This window comes from Grus americana, chromosome 1 (genome assembly GCF_028858705.1).
Source record: "Grus americana isolate bGruAme1 chromosome 1, bGruAme1.mat, whole genome shotgun sequence".
In the NCBI taxonomy this organism is placed as follows: domain Eukaryota; kingdom Metazoa; phylum Chordata; class Aves; order Gruiformes; family Gruidae; genus Grus; species Grus americana.
In genome coordinates this window covers 200,748,548-200,762,797 of record NC_072852.1, presented here as the reverse complement: position 1 = coordinate 200,762,797, position 14,250 = coordinate 200,748,548, and the positions used below count along the sequence as shown (strand labels likewise).

General features: G+C 41.5%; 1 protein-coding gene across 3 annotated transcripts in view; it reads right to left on the bottom strand.

Moving 5' to 3' along the window:
* Positions 1-7,769, bottom strand: part of RDX (radixin) — a 48,170-nt gene extending 40,401 nt beyond the window's left edge. For 2 of the 3 annotated variants that reach the window (XM_054821895.1, XM_054821886.1), the window contains exon 1: positions 7,455-7,761. The gene's annotated coding sequence lies outside the window, so the exon portion shown is untranslated. Of the gene's footprint in view, positions 1-7,454 lie in introns of all 3 variants that reach the window. The other variant, XM_054821904.1, reaches the window with a different exon arrangement.
* Between the last annotated feature and the right edge of the window lie 6,481 nt (positions 7,770-14,250).

Genomic DNA, 14,250 nt, shown 5'->3' with positions numbered 1-14,250 from the left:
TGTCAACTCTAGTCAAACTTCAAACATCATGAAAATAAAGAAAAAAACCTAACATAATGTTAAAGCATCAAAATTGTATTTCATGTCTATAAAAGCATCCATTTCTCTCAGTAAAGGAATGATACAGTCATTTTTCCCAAATGAAGAGAAATGCAAGTACACCATCACAGTAAAAAAAGGAAGAATAGCTGCTCTGCTTAAAATAATAGAGCTTTTTTTTTTTTAAGCAGAAAGGCTGTAAGTTATGTCTACATGGTAATGAAAGTATTCACTATTGTCTTCGGTTCCAAAAAAGTATGCTTCCCTTGAAAAAAATATGCTTGCAATGTTATTGGTAGAATTAATTGAAAAGGAGGCAGGATGCTATGTAACTGAGAAAAAAATAGGCGACTGGTCACCTTCTTGCACACTTCTAAAGTAATGACTTCCATAAATCAGTCCTACTGCTGATCTGCAAAGAGTACCAAAGGTGGCATTGCCTTCAAAAATAATATTAACTGGAATTACAGTCATACTAAAAAAAAAAAAGTGACATACTACTCCAAATAATCTGAGATTCCAGTATTATAACTGCATGACTACATCAGACGAATAAAATTTTCAGAAGTGCTTAAAAAAATACATATAAGGAGAAAAACAAAATGTTTACAGTCATTCATTTATCAAAACCAAACTTTTGTATAAACAATTTCTCATCCATAAAGAAAAATGCCAATATAAAGTATTGTTATATATATTTACAAAATAAGTTATTCTTTCCTTGCTTCTTGGCAATAAAAAACCCCAGTAAATATCAGAAACAATTGCAAAGCAACCTAAAGTGCACTAGCATTTTGGTTTTCTAATTTCTTTTTCTAATCTCTAGAGATATGTTTGAAAAGAAGGAATGGAAAAGAGAGATAAAGGATGAAAACAGAATTTAAGAAGCATCAGTGTTGTTGGCTGGTAAAGAAAAAGTAATGTTGAGACTGAAGATTACAGAAAAAGAGATCTAATAGTATAATGCAGATATGGAGCAAATTTTGTTTAATGAAAAATGAGCCTGAAAAAAATACAGTATCTTTAAGTTATATTCATTATGACATAATTAATGTAGCACAACTATAAAAGTATAATACTACGTTTGCCCGGCATAGAGACAATTACATTCCAGTGGATTATGTTTTTAATTATGGAAGATATTCTAAAGTATTGGACAGTATCAGTAAGACTACCATTCTAAGATATCGTTCGATATATTCTTGAAAAATATGAATACACTTTTCCACAATCCCCCCACTTTTTTTCTTTTAAACCAAAAAAGCTTGGGGGGAGGGGGGAGAAGGTTTGTTTGGGTCCTTACAACACTGGATTTTGATAAAATTCAATAGCACCTTTCCAGTTCACAGAAGAGATTGCCCCCTCTCCTCCTCTCCTTTCACTAATGTACTCCTCATAAAAATTCAAAATAGTAGTAAAAAGCAAAACAAGGCTGGCCCTAATATCTGCTAACAGTAAGCACGATTTCAAGCTGTAGTAATCCCTGCATTCAACTTTTTGAGGCTTGTTGCTTGCAAAACTGAAGGTAGATTGAAGCCCTAGAGTTAAGCTCAGTTAATTAACGATGCAAAAGCTAAATTAGATTCTCATCCACAATGTTATAAGCGTGCCAACTCAACTGTACTAAAAGAAAAAGAAAGTAGCACAAATATTTTTATGTGCCTATAGTTCTATTAGCATTGAAAAGGGGTATGGTAAGATGACTGATAAGTTAAGTCCAGTCTCCAGGAGACAGCATATGGCATGAGGCCGAGATCTGTGTTACAACTGATTACTTTCTGAGGTCTTTCTAAAAGAGATCATGTCTTATCACGTTCTAAAATGACTGTCATACCCTCATATCATTGCAAATTCTTCCATAAATATGTCCCAGCTTTTTGCTTTGTGTTTTACCCAAACATTTTGTTAAACTACTATCAACCAACCCTAAATTACTTATTTGAAAACATATTTTAAAACTGTAAGGTAATTTTTAAAATCAGAATTATCCTATAAAACTTTGTAGTCACTTTTCTATGTCATCAAATCACAATTGGTAGACATGTAATTTAAATGAGTTTACAGAATTAACATTTATTGTCCGCATGCAATAAACCAGCTATCAGCTAAAACTAAGAATCCTCTTGTGCAAAGCTCAATAAAAATGAAGTCTCACTGTCAGCCTCACAGATCTCATGGGCCTGATAACTTATCAGAGTACACAAGCAACAGGAAAAAAATATGCAAAACAAATAATAGCCCAGGTATTTTTTGTTGAAGTGTTTGCTGTAATATCTTTTACTAGAGTAAAAAAACCCACAAAACTATAATTTCTTTTAAAAGAAAAAGAAATAAATTTAATAAATTTAGAGCCAACTATGCTGAACTTGTTTCTATTCCAGATCATGAAGATCTTGTGCCATATTATGGGGGGGGGGGGGGGAGGGAATTAAACTCAACTGATACGGTCTACAACGTAAATACATGGATCATTGTTTCCATTTTATATATAATGCAAAAAACACCACCTGTGTCTGTATGCTTTCATACTCAAAATGCTATGCAATTTCAAAACAGTATATTCACACAAAAGCATTGCAACTAAGTATTATAGGTATATAAAGCCCAAGAAATTCACAGATCTTAAAATTGTGCAAAAACTGAAATCATATAAGCACTGAATAGAAAAATAACACCCTCTCTTTCCCAATTATTGGCACCAGCTAACACTAAAAACAAAACAACTATAAGGAAAATATTTGGCAAGAAGAAACAAAAAATGACTGCCAGGCAAAATATTGTGCATCTCCACTATTATTACTGGAGTGGGAGTTCACTTCTGCAACTTACACATTTCCAATAAGTTTATATTTAGTGGATGCAACCATAACAGTTTTACTAATTTTGTCTTTGAAACAATCAATTACTTATACTTACTTTGATCTTAACACTCATGTGAAATGGCATTGCAAATAGAGGGGAAAAAAACAGCCAACTGGGATTGGGAATGATAGTCCTGTTGCTTCCTGCATTCTGAAACCAGCTTGTGACCTACTAGACATAAAGGCTCATCACTTAAGCATTTCAATTCCCAAAGGTGCCTCTTCCAAGTCAGGATTAGCAGGGTTGTGACTTTGCAGAGTTCCTACTGCTGCTACAACACTCCAGCCCTCAAGACCTTCACAGCACATACAGTAATCTGGACTCTGGACCAAACCACCAAAATATCAGCAGGCTCCACATCAAAAAGAAACAAAAAATCATCCAGAACTTCAGGAATTCTCTTGAAATGACGAACTGTGATTTCAATTCATTTCACTACAAGGCAGTTCGGATTTTTAAATTGGTATCATCCATGTTTCCAGTTATGCCACAGAAGCCAACAAATAAAGCAATTGTTGAAAGATGACAAAGAAAGCTTTCTTCAGAAAATGACGGTGCATAAAATGCTTGATGCCAAAATTCTGTCAAATAATTTATGCAGCTGCTGTTTTCAAAAGAAACATTCATACACACAGCCATGGGTCTGAGGTCAGGTGAGGATGGGATAGGAGGCAGAAGGCTTGAGCAGGATGCCTGGCTGGCGGAGAACCAACCCTCAAAAGCGGGATCCCTATCTGACAGCTTCAGACCTTCTCTCAGAAGCAGTTTCTTCAGCAGTGTGCCTCCTAAGCTCTAGCAAGAGGTTCATCATCTATTTTCCTATATAGAGATGGAAGGCTCCACTGAGCTTTAGCCACAGCAACACAACTAATTTATTTACAGGAACTTATTTAAAATTAATATACTTTGTTTCAAAGTCTTATACCATTCCATTTTTTGTAATACCTAAAAGTTTTAGATCTTTGGGAAAGCAGCAATAGGCAACTTACAGGCCACTGTACCTGACTAACTGGTCTCAGCTTTCTATTAAAACGCCTCTCTACTCCAAAGCAGCCTGTGAATGCCTGCAGGGCAATCATCTTTTACACTAACAGCTCCCTAATGACACACTTGCTGCAGTCCAATAAAGAAGTTCATTTGCCACAGAGTTTACTTCTGCATACATCTTTTTCAGACAGACAGAGAGGTAGTCTACACAATTGTCTGCAATGTAAGCAAACCAAGAGGGGAACCAAAACAAGCCACCTATCTCACAAAAAAGGAAAAAAAAAAAAGAAAAAAAAAAAGAGAGCTGAAATCCATAACTAACATGTAATAATTGAGATTTGACCGGTGCTAGATATCACATGCAGAGTATTACATATCAACTTTTTTTTTTTTAGTACTGTATCTTTACCTTCTTAAAACCACCACTTCCCCTAATCCTCCCTTCCCTGAAATACTTGAGATAGGCTTGCTGTCTCTCTGAAAAATAACTGCGATATAACCAGTACAATCATTATGCATTACGTGTTTTTGTAAATATATTTTGAAAAGCAAAGTGTTTCTTTCAAACTGGAGATCCTGAGAACTTCAGAAGTACAAATGAAAACCTGGCAATTGCCAACACAGTAGTTAAACAAAAAGCAACACAGACCAGCCAAAGGATATTTGTGGAATACTTGCAGTTTGACCAGTTAATAAACTGGTATGCTATAGATGTGCTATACAATTTACATACGGCTTATATTTATTAAGTTTAGTATCCTTACTTCAAATTGTAGCTTCAAAATACCCACAATTGCACTATTTGAAATAACTCTAAGATTTTGAAGAGTCCTACAATGACAGGATGGCCAATCTTCGTATGTACTTCTGATATACAACCAAAAATGGAAATTAAGAAGCGTGTCTGATGCAGGTACTCTGTTGTTTCAAGGTGATATAAACCTTTATCTAAATATACAGTTAGCAAAGAATTATGACCTAACCTAAATTCTGGGTATATTCCATTTAAAAAACGGGTATTATATTTTCTGAATAATGCTGTTAAGTCTCTTAGAACTAGCTCCATAAAATAAAGGAAACTTATGAACATGAACTGGCCACTTGCATCAGTCCCCATATACACTAGCTACAGCTCTTAAATCAAAATGTTCTAATGCAAAGATTATTAACTCTCATTTTGGGCCAATGGAATATTTGTTTTTCCTTACACTACATGGCTCGAAGGTTCACTTCACAGAGCGATTAATAAATGTCTAAAGCAGAAAGGAAAAAAAAGTTTTTAAATTCAAAGCACAGCTAAAAATTAGCCCACAGATAGATGCAGCCCTTCAATGTTGAAAGGAAAGGGTTTACCTAGGCCCCTTCAGCTCTGGAATAAACTCGCTGAGCATGCAAGATACACCAAGTGCTGCTTTAATGGATCAGTATCTTTCAACAATCAGGACTTTCTTCAGAAGTTTCTATAAAGCTTTGTTTACATTGACAGACTTGAAAATCCTCCCTTTCCTCTACTCCCACAGACTTCTAATGCAACACAAAGTGATAGGACAGCTTTGATGTATTTAACACATCCAACAGAAAGAAGTAATATCTTAACTTCCCTCTTCACCTCTGCTAACAGAAGTACCCCTTCCCAAAAAGCTGAGCATGATTGCTGAAAAAGAAAGGCCGTATACCTATCCTGGCACTGGCTAAAGTAACTTTCTTTACCAGGAACTGCCTTCTAATGTCATAACCTCTACACTTCTTACCCCCCTAATTTTGAATCTTGTAGATGGATCCATATACTCACTCTCTTTAAGGATTTACCTAATTTTCTGTGAACCAACTTTTTTTCTTGCAGCTCTATTATCATCAAGCCCTGCAGTGCTCTCTACTGCAATGGCAGAAATAGTCAGTCCAGAACTCTTTTTGTCATCTCTACAAACACTTTTACACCGTTTCTTTCAGTCAGCATACAAGGAAAACTCTCTGGACAGCTCCTGACATGTCATACCGTGTCATTTTCTGTGTGTTTTCTAAAACTGTTTATTGTACTTTTGCTCTGTAGCCTCCCAACCTGATGGAAGAGCTGTGTCACCTCGGCACAAGGCTTGGAAACATGCCACTGCCTTGCAATTGCCATTTGCTGTGAGGTTGCTTATCTGGGAACATTGTACTGACTTGCAGTTTATTTTTCTCACAGCCTCTCTTATGCTAAATCAATAGAAGCAAGTCTTACAATTCAATAAACAGTTACTACTTGCCTCTTATCTTTAATGATCACAAAACTCCCTCATCACAGCAGCCATAATGTTACTGTCTATCAACTCCACGTCTTCCCTGGCAACACATGCTGCCCAGCAGCATTGTGCCAATGCACTATATAAGAGCTGACAGCAACAATGGTATTTCTACGGTCTTCTGAATATGCTGTGCAGGCAGATGCATCCTCAAAACGTTTCTGTGACAAACACAATGACAAGCATCTCTGATGAAAACAAAACAGAGTAAGATGCAGGGACATGCCTGAGGCCTGACACAAACCAGTCACAAAGACAGAATTAATTAAGAATCAGAACTGCAACTCCCATAACTCACTTAAAAAATGGAATATTTTTAAAAGCTTGTACCAGAAAGAGAAACATGAAATACTTGTCTAGGGTGTTACATAGACTGGAAAAGACAGCTTAATAGCACCTTACAACTGATGTGATTAGCTGTGTTGGCACGGAGTCCAAAGAGTTATTTTTTTCACGTTCAGATTAAGAAAATTGACAAAAGAGAAACGAATTCCACAAAGTTGAAACTAAACCCCCTTATCTGCACTAGACTTTAAGCGGCAAGGTTAATTACAAATGCCCACGTCTTGCACAAAACATTAATCCATTCAAAAAAAAACAATGCACAAAGGCTCATTCACGGCCGCTGTGCCCATTACGTCGGTCAGTATTTAAGGACTCTAAAAATGTGCATTTGTTGAAAACAATAGACAGCAACAGATGCTTCACAGAACTTGTTTATGAAGTAATTCCTTATTATTCTTCCACACCGCCACAGTCAGCTGGCCGACCCGACTGCCACATGTCTACGGTAACCTCAAGAGCCACGACGCTCGGGGACATGAATAATGCAGAGGGGGCTGCGCGGCACGGGCACGCCGAGGGCGCGCTCCCGGGGCTTCCCCAACAAAGCGCCCGCCCGCCGCTCCCCCCACCCCTCAGCGGCGGCGGGGTCGGCGAGCCGGGCCCCCCTCGCAGGCGGCGGCGGGCGTCGCGCCCCGCACACGAGCGGCGCGATGCAACGCCGCGTCGCCGCCGCAACAAGTCGCCCCGCTGCGCGCCGGTGCCCTCCCCCGCCCCCCTCCGAGGGCTGCGGGCGGACTCCCGCCTCGGGCTGCCGCCAACGCGGCGGGGGAACGGGCCCCCACGGCCGCTGCCTGCCGCCCCCGCATTGCCCTCCGGGGCGCCGCGGCAGGGGAGACCCCGCCCCCGCTGACAGCCACCCGCGCTTCCCTCGCCTCAGCGCCCCGCGGGGTCAGCGCAGCCTGGGCGGCGGCGCGGCCGCTCCCCGCGCCCCCACCTCACCTGGGGCGCGCTCCTCCGGGAGCGGGCTGGGCGCTCCCGCGGCGTCGGGCGGAGGACGAAACCTCGGGATGGGGTGCTAAGCGAGGCGCTCTCCGCTTCTTCGTGGGGCAGGGCGGCGTCCGTCGTTCCACCCCACCCCCCCGCCGCGCAACTGCCCCCTCGCAGCGGGGCAGGAAGCGCTGCGGGGCCGCCCCGTACTGCTCGCGACGCCGCCGGGGACAAGGCGCCAACCACGGCAGCCGCTGACAGCTCTGCAATATGGCGGCGGCTGCCGCCGTTCAGATTTTCCCCCCTATCAGATGTTGCTTCTCCGCCCGCACTGAGCATGCGCAGCACAGCCGGGCATGCGCGTCAGGCGGCGCGAAGCCGCTGCCCACAGTGCTGGCGCTGGCGGAGGGGCGCGGGGGCTGGTGGTGCGCGAGCGGTCCGCGGGTGTGGAAGGAGCCGCTCGCGGCCCTGGTGAGGCGGGGCCGCTGCCGCTGCCCTGAGGGAGCGGCGGCCGGGGCTCCCATGGGGGATGGGGGGTGAGGGACCAGGGCTCCCGCGGGGGGGACAACGAGGGTGAGAGACGGAGCTCCCGTGAAGGAACGGCGGCCAGCACCCACCCTGTGAGGTGCCGGCCGGGGCACGGCGGCCCCGAGGCCCGCCGGAGCCGGCACCGCGCTGAGGCCCCCCTGCACGGAGCTTCGCAGCGTCCTGCACGCTCGGGCTGAGCCGGTGCTCGGAGACGCGAGTGTCCCGCGGAAATCACCCGAGCCCAGCTCTGCCCGCGCGTGTTTGCTTGCAATAGCTGCTCAGCGGTGAAGCCCTCCTCAGAAAAACTCTTTGCTCGCATAAGTGAGGAGAAGATGAGGAGAAAGAGCTCTTTCGTTAGCGCAACCGGACAGCCGGGTCCGAGAGCAGACGGGAAAAGAAAATGTTAGTACAGCCTCAGCCAGGGAAGGGGAGTTGGCAGCGTGGATGTTTTCCATTCAAAGCCCTGCGAGGAAATAACGTGCCTTCTTTTTTGGCTGGGAGGAAAAAGGCAGGGGTGTGTTTCAGGGGGCCCTGTGGGTGTGGGTGTGATAGGCGCAGCTGGGGCGCGGTGGGGGTCCGGGTGTTTTGGCAGATACGGTGGCACGGAGCCGGCCATGCCACCAGCCGGGGGAAGCGGCAGGCAGGAACGGGGCTCGGGGTGTGGTGGTCTGGGGGGTGGGAAGGCCCAAGCTGCGATGGCCCTTGAGAAAAGGGAAGCCTTCGGAGAAAGAGCACGGGGTGCAATTTGAGTGGAGAGTGTTGACTCGGTTACCCTCTTCCATCTCACTGCAATGAGATGGAAGAGGACCTTCGCTCCTTTTTCATCACTTGGGGGAAAGTCACACTGGAGGATGGGATCGCACTTTCTTTTTCATAAACATACTTTCATTTTTCCATGTACAGTCCCAATGGGGATGGAGAAGAAAAGAGCAGTAAGGAAATCCCTCTGAAGGACAGAGAGGTTGAGGCAGTCCCAGCTCCTTCTGTGTTTGCAGTTCATTTTTTGCAAGAAAGTGAAGGTGTTCCCTGAGCTCGGTGGCAACGTAGCCAGGGAGGCCGAACAGCAAAGCTCAGTGCAAAGGGATCCACTTGAGCTACCAACTCTGAGTCATGCAGCTGCTATTAATACACCTCACCCTCTGGCTGTCTGATAAAGAAAGGTTGGGGGAAGAACTAAGAGGAATTTTCAATTAAAGCTGCTTCAAAAAGAATAATAAGAACATTTTAGGATGAATTGGAGGTGGGGAGAAAGAGAAGAAGAGGAGGGCAGCCTGACAAATCACAAGGCATAATCTCCCAGAGAATCTGTGGGAGTCTCACTGACTAAATTTTTTTTTAAATTTGTTTAGACAAAACTTAAAGAACATTCCCATAAACTAGATGACTACATAATACAAACTATGATGAAATTAAATTGAATTATATAATCCTGAGTTTAATTGCTTCTTCTAGAGGCATTTAATGAGTTTAATCTGTGATGATTTTATGCATTTTATTGTATATTTCAAACAGCCATTTCTCTTGCAGTCATCACCACAGAATCTTAACATCTCAGTCTATTAAAGGTACATTCAATTTCCTCCCATGGGCTAAAATTTCAGTTCCAGCTTTGCTTATGCCATTTTGCTCCAAGGAAGAAGTGACAGTGGCTAATTCCTCCTTCTCGCTGTTGTTGCTCATCATGAAGAACATCCTGGCTTGAAACAGAATATTTAGCAGTACATTAAACTTCTGAAGTGTTTTGCAGTCTCTGCAGATATACGGTTCCACTGACCAGACGCCATTAGTATGCAACGTGCTTTTCCCTGTTCAGATGGCCTTTTCCTGCAGGTCAGAGTAAGATCTAAGGAAAAAACAAAACAAAAAAACAACATGGAAAACCAAGCCCTATTTCATTCAGTCACCTAAAGAAACTGCCTGCAATCCAGTGCAGTGCACAGATAAAATGTGTTTACTTTAGTTGACTGAATTAGAGGCTCACTTTTCTTCCAAAACAGTCCATTGTGAACTGGCTCAGATATAGGATTATTGCACTAGGGCATGGTTTCTTTACTAGTGTTGATAGCGTGCGGAAGAAAGTTCCTTTCAATTTGTGCATTATCACCATAGGATATGCTTTATCTATTATCCTGTTAAATGAAGAATATTATTGCTCAAAAATGTCAAGGTAAATAACAGTCTTATCTTCCTTGTCAACAGAATAATGTGGTTTTCTTCTCACCTTGCTTCCTTAACAAGGTGTAAAATTGCAGTTTGTCTGATAAAACAGGGCAGTAAAAACAAAAGTGTAGTTAGAGATTGTATTCTTTTTAGCCGTGAAACTGAAACTACAGAAAGAACTACAGGCAATAAAGAGAGCTTTCAGATACTTGTATCAACTTCAGTTACACAGTACTTTAAGAGGCAGGTTATAAAGATAAAGTTAATGATAAGAATGCTGTAACTGCAAGATCTAAAAGTTTGTCTTCCAGCAGTAATGCCAAAATACAGCTCTTCATTAAAAACCTGTTTTTTTAACTTGCATTGCCCTATCTGAGGAATCGATCCTAGAATAGCTTTCAAAAGTAAAGATTTCTGGGCCAATGCTTTGCTTTTTCAATGCACCTGCAGAGGCGTAAAGCACTAGTCAGTGAAGACCCAGTTGTGTGTTAGAATCTACTTTTATTAAAGCTAAATGTACAGTTCAAGGGGCATGTACTGGATAAAGCATTTTGGAAAGGAGAAGTAAGAAAGAAAAAAATCACCTTGAGGAATTTCTGAATTTTTTGGCATGTTGAATGGTACACAATGCACCTTTACTTCATCCTCTAATTCACCTAAGATTTATGCCATTAGCTAGGATAGAAGAGTAGTTCTGCCCTTTATGTGAAAAGTTATACACAGACTTAGTCTGCTAGCCTGGAAGCTCGCCACTCTGGGAATATTTATGCATATGACTCAATACACACATACTCATCTATTAATATGTTTACACAAGCAAGCCTTACAGAGTCTAAAATTATTGCAAGGAAATTTTACTAATAATTATATGTTCTAAACCCAAATTGTTTGTTCTTTTGTTAGTATTTGAATAACAATAATAGGATATGTTACCTTAATGGACATTAACCATATTTCTTTTTCCAACAAGTACGTTAGATTGCCTTTTAAAGTCTTTGCTAGAAACAAACGGAATTGAAAGAATTTTGTGGTCATTAGATGAGTCCAACTCACAGATATTTTAAATATTTGGTGAAATTACAATAAATGTCTGAAGTAATAGTTTTTATATGTGTTGTTAAATTTGTCTGTTTAAAATTAAATGTATCTAATTCCAAAAAATATTTTTCATGTGTTATTAAAATACCAGATTTCAATAAAAATATAAGGATTCCAGTAGCAACACTGAGCATTCCAAGGTGCCTTTATTGCGTGCATATATATAATCTCAGCTTTGATCAAGTTCAAAAGGCAAAATATGGTGTGACTCGGGAAGGATCTGTCCTTTTCCTTCCTGAAGCACTGTAGCTGTGTGAAGCTCACGTAGGTGTCCTTCAGTGCCATGGTCCTGCAATCTGCAGCTCCACCACAAGCCTCAGCTCTGGGGAAGACACCAGGGAGTCCAGGACTCTGCAGCTGGATATTCCCCTGCAGGAGCCTTGTGATGAGGGAGGACAGCCCCAGCGTGCAAAAAGCTAGATGGAAGGGGATTCTGCCTCCTCTTCAGGGACACGCAGGAAACAGAAATGGTAAACCAGGATCCCAAAGCCTGATCAAAACACCTGAAAAACAGTGATCAGGGCAATCCACTAATGAAGTGCTGTGTCGGCAGCTGGCTCGGTGTCAGGCTGTTCTACCTTTTGTTTTAATAACCTAGCTGGAGAGGCTTCACCTCTAACGACATCAAAACTTGGCTGGCCAGCAGTGACCTTTACTATTGAAAATCTGTAAGGTTGGTTGCAAAAGTTTTGTCCTGCGGCCCAGTGAATTCCTGCTGGTGAAAGACTGAAGGAGGACATTGCTTCTCTTGATGACTGTTCCCACCAGGAGCAGACACGTTACGCTGGCTAGGGCCTGGGTGAGTGAGAAGCCCAAGGGCTTTACCACCTGCCATCTCTGACATGTGATGACCTCTTCCAATGACATGTCTTTGTTTGTCCCTTAGGTATTTAGTCTCTGGTACTACAGCAAAGATACCAGGGTGGTGCCAGCCTCTCTCAGGGCCCAATCTTAATACCTTTTCTGCTCAAAACTGGAAGTAGTAAAATCACTCCCAGAGGAGTGTGTTTATTTAACAGAGTATTATATGGATCTTAACGGTTCGTTCTAAGTGAGTCGGTATTTGCATCTCTGTGGTAATAATTTCCTAATTTAATTTTTGCACACTATGTATTACACAGTCCTTATGTTCCATCTATTATTTCAACCACCATTATCATTTTATGATTTGGTTTTGTAACTTGGTAATTGCACAAGAGACAAGTTAACAAAATAAGCTGCTTTGCAATTAAGGTTGGGGCAAGCTGTCTGATTTCCTGTCTCCCAGATGGGACATATCTGCTCATGTCACTGCTCTTGTGTCGTGTCACCCAAACATGCCTTCACTGATACGTAAGGTTGTCATCCAACAGCTGACACTTAGCTGCAGTTCCTGCTTCTGGCCACTTCATGGTTTTATCTCATTCATACTTATAATTATTATGACAAGTGCAAGTTGTTCTGCAGTGGCAGCATTGTTTTGGTTTTTTTAATGACAGTGTTTATTTTAGTTATAATGTGGCTGTAGCTGGGTCATGTCTATAGCACTGGTAATCAAAGCCATTCATAATCACTTCAGCGAAATAATATGAAGTACTTATAATGAAATAAAATAGGAGGTAACATACTAGGCAGAGTTAAAGGCAAAAAAACAGACAACAACTTTTTGATGAAACTATTTCTGTGGGGGAAAGAAAAAAGGAATATGGTTACCAAGGAATTGGATGCAAGTGTTTGAAAGCTTGAAAAACATATACAGCTGTTACAGCCAAAGCAAATGCTTTTGGGTTTTTTTTTTTCCCTAAGGCACATGTACAGTGTTCTGAGATACAGCCATATGACTGTGAATAAACAAAATCATATTAAAAAGTAGAGCTTTTTACTAGGAATCAGTCACTGAAGTATTTTTAGGTCCTGATCCCTTCTAATTTTACTGCATTTACTTGTTTCCTTATCAACAAGCAGAAAAAAGCAAGACTGTGGAAGGAGAGTTACAACTTTTCAGCCAAAATACATTCTCAAGACTTTGTGTCATCTCCCTGTTCTATCAAGATGGACATGTCAAAACCTGAAAATAGAAGTCCACCTTTCCCCTCAACTCAATCCAAATAGAGTGGCTAAGAATTCTTTAGGATGACAATTTCCTGGGATATTTCTATATATTTAAAAAAAAAAGAGTAAAAATTGAAGTACACTGTTCAGTTTTGTGTTTTGCAGATACGGGACATTTTTGATAGCATGCCAGTAGCATCACGAAAGGTGAAAAAATGCCTGCAGAACCAAAGGAAACACCCCATCACCTCTTTAAAGGGGATATTCCACAGCAGCCTCCCCAACCCACTTTTATTAAGAAAACATTTTAGTTAGAAGAAAACAGATGGCAATTTTTGCCAAAGTTGTTTTCAGCTAAATCCTGTGTAGCCTTTTATCATGAAACTCTGCTGAAAAAAAAATAGGAAAAAAAAAAAAAGAGTCCCAGCATGAACATTATGTAAAGAAGTAGGGACTGAATACAATTCCTCTCTTATTTTAAATGTTATGCCTTCACCAAAATTGCTGGCTTATTTCGCAGTTAATCTGCTAGTGCTGAGTACAAGGTCGTAAGTCCGCAGACATTCTGGGCTTCTGAAGGAATTCAGGAATAAAAAGGCTGAGCTGATACTAGCAAAAGCATGTGTCATTAAAACTAGCTACGGCTCTATTGTGAAGTGGATACCCCCACGGATATATTTTTTTTTCACCTCATGAGCATAGCAAGCAGAAATGCATCAAGGCACTTCATTTGCAGAACTAAATTGATCTCAAGGCCTGGTCATCAGCACACCTACAAAGATGCAGTTTTGAGTCTGGAAGGTAATTTAGCCTTAAGAGGGCACATGCTCTTGTAGCAGTTATTATGTTGCAATCAAACCTTATCCGAACAAATCACCCACCATTACAGTTCAGCAAAGAGAAATGTAAGGCAGGAAAGAGAGAAAGGCAAAGTAACTCTAGGATGCAAAGAACTTCACTGTGCTATTTCTCCAAGTATATTTTTAAGGGC